Consider the following 16479-nt stretch of genomic DNA (forward strand, 5'->3'; position numbering starts at 1 on the left):
AGCAGAAATAGTAGGGAAAATGGACAAATCCACCAATGGAAGGGGTTTTTTTGTTTGTTTGTTTGTTTGTTTGTTTTTAGACAGTCTCACTCTGTCACCCTCAGTAGAGTACCATGGCATTGTCATAGCTCACAGTAACATCAAAACTCCTGGGTTCAGCTCGGCGCCTATAGCGCAGTGGTTACTGCGCCAGCCACATATACCAAGGCTGGTGGGTTTGAACCTGGCCCGGGACAGCTAAACAACAATGGCAACTGCAACAAAAAATAGCCGGGCGTTGTGGCAGGCGCCTATAGTCTCAGGTACTTGGGAGGCTGAGGCAAGAGACTCGCTTAAGCCCAAGAGTTTGAGGTTGCTGTGAGCTGTGATGCCACAGCACTCTACTGAGGGCGATATAGTAAGACTCTGTCTCAAAAAAAAACAACTCCTGGGTTCAAGTGATCCTCTTACTCAAGTGAGCCTCCTGAGTAGCTGGGACTACAGGCATGTACCACCATAACTAACCATAACTGGCTAGTTTTTCTGTTTTTAGTAGAGGCTGGGGTCTCGCTCTTGCTCAGGCTGGTCTGGAACTCCTGAGTTCAAGCAATCTACCTGCCTCAGCCTCCCAGAGTGCTAGGATACAGGTATGAGCCACCATGACCACCAGTAATGAAAGATTTAAATCATTTCCCTCTGGAATTTGTAGATCAAGCAGACAAAAAGTTCAGTAAAGATTTAGAAGATTTGAACAATATAATTGACAAGTTTAATCTAATAGAATTTTTATTTTATTTATTTATTTATTTATTTATTTATTTTTGCAGTTTTTGGCCGGGGCTGGGTTTGAACTCACCACCTCCAGCATATGGGGCCAGCACCCCACTCCTTTGAGCCACAGGCACCGCCCTAATAGAATTTTTTTTTTTTTGAGACAGAGTCTCACTTTGTTGCCCTTGGTAGAGTGCCATGGTGTCACAGCACACAGCAACCTCAAACTCTTGGGCTTAAGGCAGTGATTCTGTTCCCTCAGTCTCCCAAGTAGCTGGGACTAAAGGTGCCCACCACAAGGCCCAGTTATTTTTTTGTTGCAGTTTTTAGCTGACCCAGGCTGGATTCAAACCCACCACCGTCGGTGTATGTGGCTGGCACTGTAACCACTGTGCTACAGGCACCAAGCCTCTAATAGAATATTTTAAATACTCCAAACACTTGACAAATTAAACTTTTGCTTTCTGGCACATATATAATATTTGCAAAAGTGACTACATATCAGGCCACAAAGCAAGTCTCAATCAGTTCAAAAAATCACATAGACTAAGCACAGTGGCTCATGCCTGTAATCCCAGCTCTTTGGGAGGCCTACCTGGGAGCATCCCTTGAGGCCAGGAATTTGAGACAAGCCTAAATAACACCGAAAGACTTCATCTCTACAAACAATTTTTTTAAATTAGCCAGATATGGTGATACATGCCTATAGTCCCAGCTACTTGGGAGGCTGAGGCGGGAGGCTGAGGCAGGAGGCTCACTTAAGTCTAGGATTTTGAGGTTGCAGTGAGCTATGATGATACCACTGCGCATACCCCCAAACAACAGGAGACCCTGTTTCAAAAATAAATAAATAAATAAAGGCCAGGTGTGGATGTTCAGGGCTATAATCCCAGCACTTTGAGAGGCACTCCAGCCCAGTGACACAGCAAGACTCTTTCTCTAAAAATAAACTTAATTTAATTTAAAGGACAACCCTGTGCATTTTTAAATGTCAAGAAGTCCTTAACACATAGTGTCCTAAAACTGGAAATTAGGATGATGATGATGAAGATGCAGCAATAGTTGGAGGGGAGGTGTCTGTGGGACAAACTTGGCAGTGGTCAGTACAGAGGTCAAAGGAGGAGGGGTAAAGACTAAAGGACTGGCCAGTAGCAGTGGCTCACACCTGTAATCCTAGCACTCTAGGAAGCCAAGGTGGGTGGATTGTCTGAGCTCAGGAGTTTGAGACCAGCCTGAACAAGAGGAAGACCCTGTCTCTACTAAAAATAGAAAAGAAAGAAAAAAAAAAAACTAGCTAGGCATCATGGCCAGCACCTATAGTCTCAGCTACTTTGGAGGCTGAGGTAAGGGGATTGCCTGAGCCCAAGAGTTTGAGGTTGCTGTGAGCTAGGCTGATGCCACACTCTACCACGGGCATAGAGTGAAACTCTGTCTCAAAAAATTAAAAAAAAAAAAAAGAATAAAAGACTGAGTTTGAGGGTAGTCACTGAGTCTGAGAAGGGATAACCCAAAGGATGAGATACAAACAACAACTCTTCTTTTATTAATAAGGCTATTGAAGCTGCTAATGGTGAACTAATTCAAGTCACCCATTCAAAAAATGGCAAAGCCAGAATGCAAACCCAGACTGGCTCTCTCACTTTTTTTACTGCCCCTGAGAGGACAACCAAGGAGGCAGGGAGGACAAAAAAAAATTTTTTTGAGACGAAGTCTTGTTTTATTCCCCTGGCAGAGTGAAGTGGCATCATCATAGCTCACTGCAAGCTCAAACTCCTGGTCTCAAGTAATCCTCCTCCCTCAGTCTCCTAAAGTGCTAGCATTACAGACACGAATCACCATGCCCAGCTAATTTTTTCTATTTTGGGTAGAGATTGTTTCTATTTCTCTTTGCTCAGGCTAGTCTTGAACTCATGAGCTCAATAAATCCTCCTGCCTGGGCCTCCCAGAGTGCTGGGATTACAGGCATGAGCCACCATGCCCTACAGAGAACAAAATCTTCATCTTAATTTAAGTGTCTTAATCTCTGAAATAGACTGCCAGGGAGGCCCTTGGTCACCTCTCACACTTTGGTATGTCTGGCTGAGCTGAGAGCCCATGAACCATAGCCGTCACCTTCATTAGTTCATCTGCCCTCACCACCTTTGATAACCCAGGCAGAAAATGAAAATGTAGCCCTTCCCTTCAGGGCTCTGAATCTCACACTAAGGCAGCTTAGGCCTCACACAATCAGCAAGAAAATGAAATGGGGTGTATAAATGCCCAGAGCTGCCAAGCTGAGAGGAGATGTGGACCAAGACAGTACCCCAGAGCCAGGGCTTGCACCTCAACACAGTGAGTGTTTGAAGAATGCTGACTGAAGGAACATTCATGAAGACCTGCTGAACACAAGCCACTAGGTCCAAGAAAAGGTCTCATGATCCTACTGCACCCAAGTTGGTGTTACTAGCCCCATTATTTACAGATAAAGAGGCTTCAGAGAGGTCTGGAATTTTACAAGTTGAAAAACAATGGCAAATCCAAGACAAGAACCCAGGAATTGGGGCCCACCCCTCCCTATTATTTCCCATGTACCAAGGACAGCCAGTTTTCATGGTTCTCCCTCCCGACAGCTGGCCAAGACCGAGGTCCCAGAGATGAAAGCCAAGAACAAGTCTAGGCCTTGGGAAAGCAGCTGAACCTTTTTACTCATTATTCCATTAACAATTCATTATGGGGAGAGCTGGCGGCACAGTGGCTCATGCCTGTAATCCTAGCACTCTGGGAGGCCAAAGTGGGTAGATTGCTTGAGTTCAGAAGTTCAAGACCAGCCTGAGCAAGAAAGAAAGAGAACTCATCTGGGGGGTGAAAAATCATTGGCGGAGGGTGGGGGAGGGCCCAGAATTAGACCCAGGCTTGCCCAGGCAGCGCTCACAGCCCAGATCCACTCCTGACATGATGCCACTGGAGCATCCATCCACTGAGTCAGGGTGGAGAAGAAGAGAGATGATGTTGAAACCACTAGAGCTCTCTTAGCTGGTGAGATAGTCAAGAGATCCATCTGACAACAGGAACTGGGGGAATGTCATGCATAAAAAAGAACAGGACTTGAAGAATTTCCTGACTACCTCCTGCAAGGCCACTTCACAGCTGTTCACCTCTGTGCCTCCTAGAGCAGTCAGCACACCCTGCCCCTGGCTTTTGGTTATTTGTTGATGATGGAGATGGGCGGAGACTAGGGAAGCCAAGCCTGGTCTAGGGAGGTTTCAGGGAGAAAGGCAAATCAGCCTGGTGCCCTGGGATGAGGTCAAGAGGATGAGGACTATGAAGGCTATTCAGTTGGGCAATTAGAGTGTCCCTAGTGGCCTTCAAAAAGAATGCTGTCAACAGCAGCCACTGAATTTCAAGGGGAAATTTGGCTGCTAGAGGGGGAGATAGGAGGAACAATGGGCATCAGCAGAGAGAAAACACATGCATAATTAATGGTGCCCTTATTAATCTGTTTTGAAAATCTGACTTTCTGACAAATGACTCAAGGGTTAACCCTCAGAAGTTCAAGACTTCCATACACCCCTTAAGATGGAGAATCCCACCCCAGGAACCTAATATCACTTATATTCCCACCAGGGATGCATAGGCTGAAAATACACACAAGGAACCATCAGACAAGCCTCAGTTGAGGAATGTTCAATTACAAAAAAAAAATGGGGGGGCTTCGCGCCTGTGGCTCAAGCGGCTAAGGCGCCAGCCACATATATCTAAGGTGGCCGGTTCAAATCCAGCCCCGGCCCGCCAAACAACAATGATGGTTGCAACCAAAAAATAGCCAGGCATTGTGGCGGGCACCTGTGGTCCCAGCTACTTGGGAGGCAGAGGCAAGAGACTGCTTGAGCCCAGGAGTTGGAGGTTGCTGTGAGCTGTGATGCTACAGCACTCTACCCAGGGCTACAGCTTGAGGCTCTGTCTCAAAAAAAAAAAAAAAAATGGGGGAAGGCCTACTCTGAAAAACAAGTCACAAAAGATGAAGAAGGTAACGAATTGCTCCAGATTAAAGAAGCCTAAAGAGAAACGACAATTAAATGCAATGTGTGATCCTATTATACTAGAGGAAAAAAATATTCTAAAGGACAATTATGGACAAAATTGAAATATGAACAGATTAGATAAAGGTGTTGTATCAGGGTTAAATTTCCCCAAACTGCAGTTATGCAACAGAATGCCCTTGTTCTTAGGAAATACCTCACTGAAGTATTTACGGGTAAAGGGGCATGATAGTGGCCACTTACTCTCAGTTTAATTAATACACAAAAATATGTTTTATATACTGTATATTTATACTTATAAAGAGAGAGAGCACTCAAATGGGGCAAAATTTTAACAATTGGTAAAGTACATGAAGAATCTTCACATCCCTCTTGAAACTCTTATGTAAGCTTAAAATTATTTCCAAATAAGATTTTTTTTTTTTTTGGAGGCACGGTCTTGCTGTGTTCCAGGAGCTAGAACTAAGTGTCATCATAGCTCACTGTATGGAACTCCTGGGCTCAAGGGATGCTACAGTCTGAGTTCCCAAGTAGGCAGGACTATAGGCGCGCACCCCCACACCTGGCTAATTTTTTTTCCAATAATAGGTTGAGTTTTGCCCAGGCTGGTTTTGAACTCGGAACACTGCAAGGAATCATCCCGCCTTGGCCTCCCAAGGTGCTAGGATTGCAGTCGTGAGCCACCGCACTCCAGCCTCGGGTTTTTTTGGGTTTTTTTTTTTTTTCCCCAAATATACCCAAATCAGGAGCTTCCTAAAGTTAGGGACCTTCCTCCTCCTGTCCCCTCCCGCCCGCCCCACCCCCACCCCTGCGCTGGAGGCCAGCTGGCCCAGGATGGGCCCTAGATCCGCATCCTGAGTCAACAGGGTGGTATTAAGGACACAAGCGGCGACCGGAAGGGCAGAGGCCCGCTGCTTCGGGACATTCCTCAGCCAGAGATTTTTCTGATCTGACAGCTGGGGAGGCCGCGGACCCAAGCCAGGAGTGACTCACCCAGGGGCTCCCAGGGCGGCGGTCGAGGAGATGGGGTGGAAGCCCCGCCCCGCAGGGAGGGCCCAGCCAGCAGGTGCCGCTGTTGAGCCAGCTCTGGCAGAACCTGACTGAGGCTGGGCTGGAGCCTGAAACTGTTCAATCCAGAGGTTTTGTTCCAGAACCCAGCCCACCAGGGTGTGTTAGTAGACTTGCTCATCCTTGCCCACATCTGGCCTCCCGCCCCCAGGCCCACAGCTTCCCCACATTCCCATCCCCATCATGGATGCCCCAAGACAACCTCCTTGGTAATTCTAGGTGGAGAAGGGGAAGTGGGAAGGAAGAGGCTTCAGTCCCTGGCCCCAAAATCTAACTAATAAATCCATCCTCCCTTTTCCTCTGTCCCATCTCCCCCTCCTTCCCTCTTCCTCCTCCCTCTCTTTCTACTCCTCCTCCTAAGTGGCCCATTCCAGGTTTTCTTTTCTTTTCTTTTTTTTTTTTGAGACAGAACCTCAAGCTGTCACCCTGGGTAGAATGCTGTGGCATCACAGCTCACAGCAACCTCTAACTCCTGGGCTCATGAGAGTCTCCTGCCTCCACCTCCAAGTAACTGGGACTACAGGTGCCCAACACAACGCCTGGCTATTTTTTGGTTGCAGCCGTCATTGTTGTTTGGTGGACTAGGGATGGATTCGAACTGGACAGCTCAGGTGTATGTGGCTGATGCCTCTGCCGCTTGAGCTACAGGTGCCCAGCCAAAAGATTTGTTGTGGTTTTGTTTTTTTGTTTTTTTGTTTTTTTTTTGGTTGGGGGTTGGTTTGGACCTTCCACCTTTGGTATATGGGGCCAGTGCTCTACTCCTCTGAGCCACAGGCACCACCCCCCATTCCACGTTTTCAAAACAAGCACACACCTCCACAGCCCACCTCCACGTCTGCCTGGGCCCTTTTCTGGGAGTTGTGGATCCTAGACTGCTGTTCCTTAGGCTAGATCCAGGGATGGGGTAGAGATGGAGAAGAGGTGACAGGGGGCTGAGGGGGAGGTGGTTTAACAAGGATCTGTGTATTATTTCTTCCCTGTGTAGAAAGGAGGTGCTCCTTTAGCACCTGTGGGCTGGGGTAGGGAATTCTCCCTTCCTGGGATCTGGAACTGACCCTTTACTCCAACTCTCCCCTGGCCTACTCACACTGAGGATAAAAGGGGCCCAGAGAGGTCTTTTTGTCCATCCCCTGGCTCCAGGAAGGACTATAACTGTGTGAAGATCTCCTGATCCTATATACTTTCACTAGTTCTTTCAACAACCCTTCTCTGACATCAGCTCCCTGTGAGGCACCAGGACCTTTACCTAAAGTAAAAAAGCACCTTAAATTTTCCCCAGAACCACCAGAGACAGGTGCTATTTACTCTAAGTGGACCTGTCCGAAGATCTAGTTCAACTGAGCGCTTCTCTGTGACTCCCCCCAACTGCCCAGTGGGGTTTACCTCATTTGCTGTGAAGCCAACAGTTACTGCACTTGTATTACCAGCGACCAGTGTTTTGTTTCCATACCCACCCACCCCACCCCACCCCCAGCCTCTAACAGACTGGGCTCCAGACCATACCAACTGGGCAGTAAAGCCTGGGGGCCCTGCATTAGCCCCCACTATGTGTTCCTTAAGTTCTTCAAGCTCACTTTCTCATCTGTAAAACAGGGTTAACAGTAATACCTTTCTCATGATGTTGACATGTGAATAAAATGAAGAACATAGGTTTCCTTTTAGTGGGAGAGAAGAGACTTCAAAAGTTTTTCTACCTTTATTTATTAAGCTAGGTTGGAGGAATCTATTTTTTTATGTTTTAGAGACAGGGTCTTGCTCTGGATCTGTTGCCCAGGCTGGTGTGATGTGATTACAGCTCACTGTGGCACCTGAGGTTCTGAAATAGCTGATAGCTGATACTGCAGTCGTACATCACCATCCAGCTTTTTAGCCATCTGGTTCTTACTATAGGTGTTCATTTTATTTTTCTTCTTTTTTTCTTTTTTTGAGACAGAGACTCACTATGTCACCCTTGGTAGAATGCCATGGTATCACAGCTCACAGGAACCTCAAACTCTTAGGCTTAACAATTTTCTTGCTTCAGCCTCCCAAGTGGCTGGGGCTACAGGTGCCTGCCACATGCCTGGCTATTTTTTTGTTGCAGTTGTCATTGTTGTTTAGCAGGCCCGGGTAAGGTTCGAACCTGCCACCCTCAGTGCATGTGGCTGGCGCCATAACTACTGTGCTATGGGCACCGAGCCTAGTGTTCATTTTATTATTCTGAACACTATATACTTTTCTGATTGATGTATTTCATAGTTAAAAGAACTTCTCAGCTCAGCGCCTGTAGCTCAAGGGGCTAAAGCGTCAGCCACGTACACCAGAGCTGGCAGGTTCGAATCCAACCCGGGCCTGCCAAACAACAATGACAACCACAACCAAAAAATAGCCAGGCATTGTGGTAGGTGCCTGTGGTCCCAGCTACTTGGGAGCTGAGGCAAGAGAATCGCTTAAGCCCAAGAGTTTGAGGTTGCTGTGAGTTGTGATGCCACGGTACTCTACCCAGGGTGACAGCTTGAGGCTCTGTCTCAAAAAAAAAAAAAAAAAAAAGAAAAACGTGAAAAAAAAAGGAAGGAAGAAAACAAAATGGAGAAGAGCGAACATTGTGTCTTATTTATCTTTGTCTCTCTAGTGTTAACCCAGTGTCTGGCACTCATCAAATGTTTGGTGAATAAAAGATCACTCCATCACTTGGTCGGTAAGTCTTTGGAACCAGAGTTTAATGCCAGGCCTTCCTATGCCAAATTCAAAATCCAGGGCATGCCTCACCCTGCTGCAAATGGGGGGCACTTGGGGAGGGGCAGCAATAGTTAGCCCCAACCTGACTTAGCACCCTCAGTATCCAAACTGAATCATAAAACTACTGAATTATAGAACAAAATGACTTCATTAATCAGAATTCTGCAAATCCAGTATCTGGTTGGCCCAATATTTGGGAATCAATACAGCTAAAATCTTTTAATAACTTGATCTTTATTTGAAACCTTTTAAGATTTATCTGTCTGATACATGTAACTTGACTCATTTATCTCTTTTTTGTATTAGAGCATTGTCCTCTCCATGGGACAGAAAGTGGGCTCTCTAAGCCAAGATCTGGCCCAAACAGCTGTGGCATAGATTTGAATGGTGCAAGAAAATCAACAAACAGCCTTTAGCACATTAAGTCTTTGCGTACAGAGATGCCACTAATTGCAGACGCATTTTATCTGTCTTGTAGGCCCCATGCGGAATGCAGCCTCTGAGAAAAGCACTTCTCACCACTCAAAACCCACCGAAGCATGCCTAGCCCTGAGAGGGGCTTCTAAGAATGCCAAGCCAGCTGCCTCTGCAGCATACGCAGAGCTAACCACATAATGAGCATGCTGAAGTGGATTCATAGGCTTAAGGGATTGTTTTGAAGGAAGAGAAATAGATCCTACTTCTGTGGCAGGCTGATTATTCGTTTAACTCCAATCAGAGCTGTTAGTGTGAAGGGCTGTGAATGACACTGGCAGTGGCTGAAGCTGTGAGAAGCCCATCTGGTCATCACATCATTGCACACCTGTCTGAGCAGCAGACTTCTCACTCTTAACCAACAGGCATTAAAGCAAGATCTCCACTGGGCAACTCTTGCTGAAGGCAGAGGTGTTACTGCACTGAAGGGTGATAAAAGGATGATTCTCATCAGAAAAGCTCTCATTCAGATTTTTCATTCAGACTATCTTCATGTAACCAGCCACCAGGTTGGCTGAAATCAATTAAGTTCTCTTTTTTTCTCTTTTTTTTTGGCCAGGGCTGAGTTTGAACCACCACCTCTGGCATATGGGGCCGGCACCATAGTCTTTGAGCCACAGGCGCCACCCATCAATTAATTTCTCATTCACTCATTTATCAATATCATATTTAATAAAAAGCCGTTTGTGCCAGCCACTGTGTTAGATACCAGGGTGGTGGAAAAGTTTCCTACGCTCAGCATCTCAGAGTCAAACTAACAGATCTTTTGGATTCTATGTGATTAGGACAATGACACAGGGAAAAATAGAAGCGAGACCGCAGAGGAGGGTGGTTGGCTACTAATCTACCTCCTCAAATTTGCCCTGAGCCCCTCCACCATAGGCACTCAGTTTGCCAGCCATGGCCGATACCTGCTTCCCAGTCTCATTCACCTGGGCCTTCTCCCTGCAGTTCTCTTGATTTCTGCCGCCCTTTCCTACCCATGACCACAAACCCTCGCTCCTCCCCCAAGATTCAGCTCAAAATGGTAAGCTTCACATTCAAGAGGGTGGTTCATCTGGGAGGATGTGACCCGGGAGGAAAACCTTAGGGACTATCTTTAATGTTTTATTTTCTAAGCAGGAGGTTCATTCTATTATCTTATGTATGCCTTTCTATGTCTGAAATATTTTATCATAATATATATTTTTAAAAAGATCCTGTTCACCAGGCACGGTGCTTCACGTCTATAATCCTAGCACTCTGGGAGGCCGAGGTGGGTGGATTGCCTGAACTCACAGGTTCAAGACCAGTCTGAGCAAGAGCAAAACCCCGTCTCTAAAAATAGCCGGGCATTGTGGTGAGTGTCTGTAGTCCCAGCTACTTGTGAGGCTGAGGCAAGAGAATCACTTGAGCCCAAGAGTTTGAGGTTGCTGTGAGCTATGAGGCCACGGCACTCTACTAAGGGTGACCAAGTGAGGCTCTGTCTCAAAAAAATAAAAAAATAAAAAAGATCCTCTTCAAGTTACACCTCCACCTTGAGCCCTACCTCCTGCTCTGTTTCATGTCAAGAATCAAGCTTGAGGGGGGCGCCTGTAACTCAGTGGTTAGGGTGCCAGCCACATGCCCCAGGGCTGGTGGGTTTAAACCCAGCCCAGGACTGCTAAACAAAACAAAACAAAAAAAAAAATAGCCAAGCATTGTGATGTGCACCTGTAGCTGGGAGCGATGAGAGAGGCTGAGGCAAGAGAATCACTGAACCCAAGAGTTGGAGGTTGCTGTGAGCTATGACACCATAGCACTCTACTGAGGGTGATAAAGTGAGACTCTGTCTAGATTTAAAAAAAGAAAAAAGTCATGCTTGAGGCCAGGCATGGTGGCTTGCACCTGTAGTCCCAGGCTGAGGTAGAAGGATCACTTGAACCTAGGAGTTCAAGGTTGCAGTGAGCTATGATGACACCACTGCATTATAGCCTGGGCAACAAAGTAAGACTCTGTCTCAGGGGTAGAAGAAAAAGAATCAAGCTTACAATTCCTTTGCTGTCAATCAAAAGCAACTTTGAGTTTCTTAAGAGGCATGGCAATGATTGTCACCAAGCTAGGATCCTAGTTGTTTTTGATGTGGAGAATGCAACTAGGGAGTGGGATAATGCTGGAGCTTCAACAATCATGGCAATGTTGCTACTTCTTAAAATGGGCAGTGGGTGCCAGGCATGGTGATCATACCTGTAATCCTAACACTCTGGGAGGCTGAGGCGGGTGGATTGCCTGAGCTCAGGAGTTAGAGACCAGCCTGAGCAAGAGCGAGACCCCATCTCCAAAAAAATAGTGGGATGTTGTGGCAGGTGCCTATAGTCCCAGGGACTTGAGAGACTAAGCAAGAGAATCACTTGAGCCCAAGAGTTTGAGGTTGCTGTGAGCTATGATGCCAGAGCACTCTACTGAGGGTGACCAAGTGAGATTTAAAAAAAAAAAAATTAATTAGCTCTGCACCTGTGGCTCAAGCAGCTAAGGCGCCAGCCACATACACCTGAGCGGGTAGGTTTGAATCCAGCCTGGGCCCACCAAACAACAACGAGGACTGAAACCAAAAAATAGCCAGGTGTTGTGGCGGGCGCCTGTAGTCCCAGCTACTTGGGAGGCAGAGGCAGGAGAATCACTTGAGCCCAGGAGTGGGAGATTGCTGTGAGCTGTGATGCCACAGCACTCTACCCAGGGTGACAGCTTGAGGCTCTGTCTCAAAAGAAAAAAATTAAGTAAAAAAAATAAAATGGATAGTGGACACATGACTGTTTTGCGGCTAAAATGTTCTATAATAAATTAAATATTTGAAAAGCAACTCTGTCTAGAGTGAGAAGGCAGGAAGGAAAAGGGAAGGGAGAAGGAGCTTTAGAGAAGTTGTCTGAGGAAGAGCAAAGAGGTGGCTCTTTGCAAGGCAGGGAGGGTACAATGAGTAATCAGGTTGACTCTCCATGGTAGGGAGCGCAGAAGAGACCTAGGCTGCATCTTGTTGTAGTGAGCCATAAGGTGGTGGGTGGCAGAGCTGGACACTGGAGGTGGACTGGTGGAGTTCAAGTCCTGATATGGTCTCTTATTAGCCACATGACATTGGGCAACTTACTTCAATTTCTTTATTCTATAAAAATGCTTGTGGAGATCAAATGATATGAAGTGTATGAAGCTTGCATTGTGTCTTCACCCATTTTTTTCTGTTATAACAGAGTACTTGGCATATGGTTCCGGACACTGGGAAGTCCAAGATCAAGAAGCTGCACCTAGTGAGGCCCTTCATAACATGGCAGAAAGTACCATGGCAAAACAAAGAGAGGAAATCTACTGAATTCATCTTTTTTATTTATTTATTTATTTTGTTTGTTTGTTTGAACCCACCACCTCTGGCATATGGGACCAGCACCCTACTCCTTGAGGCACAGATGCTGCCCTTATTTTTTTTTTTTTTTTTGAGACAGAACATCAAGCTGTCACCCTGGGTAGAGTGTCGTGGCATCACAGCTCACAGCAAGCTCCAATTCCTGGGCTCAAGCGATACTCCTGCCTCTGCCTCCCAAGTAGCTGGGACCACAGGCATCTGCCAGAATGCCCAGCTATTTTTTGGTTGCAGTTGTTATTATTCTTTGGCAGGCCCAGGCTGGATTCGAACCCACCAGCTCAGGTGTATGTGACTGGCACCTTAGCTGCTTGAGCCACAGCTAAGGTGCTTCCTTTTATCAGAAGCTCACTCCCACAATAACCAACCCACTCCCTCAACAACAGCATTGATCCATTCATGAGAGCAGAGTCTACTTGACTGAATCATCTCTTAAAGGTCTTACCTCTTACTACTGTCACAAGGGCAATTAAATTTCAACATGAGTTTTGAAGGGGACATTTGAACCATAGCGCACTGGTTGGAATCTAACAAGTGCTGAATATTGTTACTTGTGTTATTACTTATCTTCTGACCCTAAGTTATCTTCTGACTAACCCTTACTTAGTCTTCTGACCCTAAACAAGTCATTTCAGTTCTATAAAACTCAGTCTTCCTCCCACCTGTGAAATGAAAATCTCACTATAGTGCCCAAATAAACTATGCTTCATAAATGAGAGTTGCTGCTTAAAATGAAGTCTATGTGTAAAAAGATCCCAAGAGAGGGTAAGATCCAAGAGGGCAGCAACCATATACATAGAGCTCACTGTGATGTTCCCAGTGCTTGGTGTTGGACTAGCTCAATCCAGTGTTATGGTTCCAGTGTGGGCCTTCAAAAAAGGTAATGTTAAAGGCCTGGTACAGTGCCTCAAGCTTAAAATCCTAGCACTCTCGGAGGCTGAGGCAGAGGGATCTCCTGAGCTCAGGAGGTCAAGACCAGCCTGAGCAAGAGTGAGACCCCATCTCTACTAAAAATGGAAAAACTAGCGGGGCACTGTGACAGGCACCTGTAGTCCCAGCTACTTGGGAGGCTGGGACAGGAGGATTGCTTTTTTTGAGACTGTGTCTCAAAAAGAAAAAATGTTAAAGTCTCATCTCCCAGTACCTTAGAATATAAACTTACTTGGAAATAGGATCTGTACAGAGATCATCAAGTTAAAATGAGGTTGTTAGGGTTGGCCCTAATCGAAAAGGACTGGAGTCCTTATGAAAAGAAGAAATTTGGTGGCTCATGCCTATAAGCTCAGTGTTTGGGGAGGCCAAGGTGGGAGGATCACTTGAGGCCAAGAGTTTGAGACCAGCCTGGGCAACATAATGAGACCCAGTCTCTACACAACCTTTTTTTTTTTTTTTTTTTGAGATAGAGTCTCACTCTGTCACCCTGGGTAGAGTACTATGGCATCATAGCTCACAGCAACCTCAAACTCTTGGGCTTGAGCAATCTGCTTACCTCACCCTCCTGAGTAGCTGGGAATATAGGCGTGCACCACCACACTCAGCTAGTTTTTCTATTCTTTTTTTGAGACAAAGTCTCACCTTGTCACTCTCAGTAGAGAGCTGTGGTGTCATAGCTCACAGAAACCTCTAACTCTTGGGCTCAAGTAACTCTCTTGCCTCAGCCTCCCAAGCACCTGGGACTACAGGTGCCCACCACAATGCCCGGCTATTTTTAAAAATGGGATCTCACTCTAGCTCAGGCTGGGCTGTAACTCCTGAGCTCAGGTGATCTGCCCACCTCAGCCTCCCAAAGTGCTGGGATTACAGGCGTGAGCTACCTTCAGCTAGTTTTTCTGTTTTTAGTACAGACAGGGTCTCACTCTTGCTCTGGCTGGTCTCAAACTCCTGAGCTCCAGCAATCTACCTGTCTGTCCTCTCAGAGTGCTAGGATTATAGGAGTGAGCCACCACGCTACTCAGCCCCTATAAACTTTTTTAGTTAGCTGGGTGTGGTGGTACGCACCTGTAGTCCCAGCTACTCAGGAGGCGGACATAAGAGAATCATCTGCCACACTCTAGCCTAAGCAACAAAGCAAGACCCTATCTCTAAAAAGAAGGGGGGAGAGAGAGGAAAGAAATTCGAACATGAAGTCGTAAGAACTGAGGGAAGACAACATGTGAAGATAGGGAATTGGGGTGATGCATCTCCATGTCAAAGAATGCCAAAGATTGTCAGCATACCATCAGAAGCTAAAAAGAGGCAAGGAAGAATCACTCTCCTACTAGTTTCAAAGGAAACATGGCCCGGCTGACACCTTGATTTCAGATTTCTGACCTCTAGGACTGTGAAACAATACATTGCCATTGTTCTAAAACACTCATTGGGAGTACTTAGTCACAGAAACCTTAAGAAATTAGTCCACCTAGTCAATATCTGTTGAAGGAACACATGATGCCGTTTGTATTGTTAATGAGACCTGGCATCTTTTACTGTGTATGTATCCAGGTAGGACAATGGGGAAGTGCTTGTCCTGTTCTATAGGAGGCAGGAAGCAGAAATAGGGAGGATAGGCTCGACACCTGTGGTTCAAGCAGCTAAGGCACCAGCCACATACACCTGAGATGGTGGGTTTGAATCCAGCTCGGGCTGTCAAACAACAATGATGGCTGCAACCAAAAAACAGCTGGGCATTGTGGCAAGTGCCTGTAGTCCCAGCTACTTGGGAGGCAGAGGCTGAAAAATCACTTGAGCCCAGGAGATGGAGGTTGCTGTGAGCTGTGATGCCATTGCACTCTACCCAGAGCGACAGCTTGAGGCTCTGTCTCAAGAAAGAAGGAAAGAAGGAAGGAAGGAAGGAAGGAAGGAAGGAAGGAAGGAAGGAAGGAAGGAAGGAAGGAAAGAAGGAAGGAAAGAAGGAAAAAAGGAAAGAAGGGAAGGAAGGAAGGAAGGAAGGAAGGATAAGGCAGGATTAGAACCTTGGCAGTTGGCTCTGCGCCTGTAGCTCAGCAGCTAGGGCATGCAACAGGGCTGGTGGGTTTGAACCCAGCCTGGACCTGCCAAACAACGACAACTACAACATAAAAATAGCTGGGCATTGTGGCAGGCGCCTGTAGTCCCAGCTACTTGGGTACTTGGGACGCTGAGGCAAGAGAATCGCTTAAGCCAGTGGTTCTCAATCTTCCTAAGGCTGCAGTCCTTGAATACAGTTCCTGTGGGTCACCACCACAGGTTAAGAACCACTGGCTTAAGCCCAAGAGTTTGAGGTTGCTGTGAGCTGTGACACCACAGTACTCTACCAAAGGGCACATAAACTCTGTCTCAAAAAAAAGAACCGGGGCAGTGCCTGTGGCTCAGTGGGTAGGGCACCAGCCCCCATATAACGAGGATGGCGGGTTCAAACCCGGCCCCAGCCAAACTGCAACAAAAAAATAGCCAGGTGCTATGGCGGGTGTCTGTAGTCCCATCTACTCAGGAGGCTGAGGCAAAAGAATCACCTAAGCCCAAGAGCTGGAGGTTGCTGTGAGCTGTGATGATACACCACTCTACTGAGGGCAACAAAGTAAGACTCTGTCTCTAAAAAAAAAATTAAAAAAAAAAAAGAACTTCAGTAGTCCAACACCAGCCTGTGTTCTTAAACTCTACACTTTCCAAGACACTGGAGAAGCCTAGCTCTAGAGGACCCCCGTCCTGGCGTCTAAGTGGCCTCCTACCTCCCTTTCTCTGCTCTGAGTGAATGAGAAGAAATGGGGCAGGGCCAGTAAAGAAGGTACCATTTCTCAGGAGCTTTGTTTGAGAAAAAGGCAAAAAATAAATAAATAAAAATTAAGAAAAAAAATCGAACTGGGTGCTGTTTTCAGTGGCTAGTGCGCCAGCCCCACCCACCATGGACAGCAGGTTTGAACCTCACCTGGGCCTGATTAATACACACACAAAAAATAAACCAAATGAAAAGAGGAAGACCAGGAAGACACAGGCCTTAAAAAAAGGCCAGGTGCAGTGGCTCACACCTATAATCCTAGCACTCTGACCCAGGCAGGTGGATTGCTTGAGCTCAGGAGTTCAAGCAATCTCTAAAAATAGCCGGTGTTGTGGCAGGTGCCCATAGTC

The sequence above is a fragment of the Otolemur garnettii genome, unplaced genomic scaffold, assembly GCF_000181295.1.
Source record: "Otolemur garnettii isolate 467f Iridium unplaced genomic scaffold, OtoGar3 scaffold00018, whole genome shotgun sequence".
In the NCBI taxonomy this organism is placed as follows: domain Eukaryota; kingdom Metazoa; phylum Chordata; class Mammalia; order Primates; family Galagidae; genus Otolemur; species Otolemur garnettii.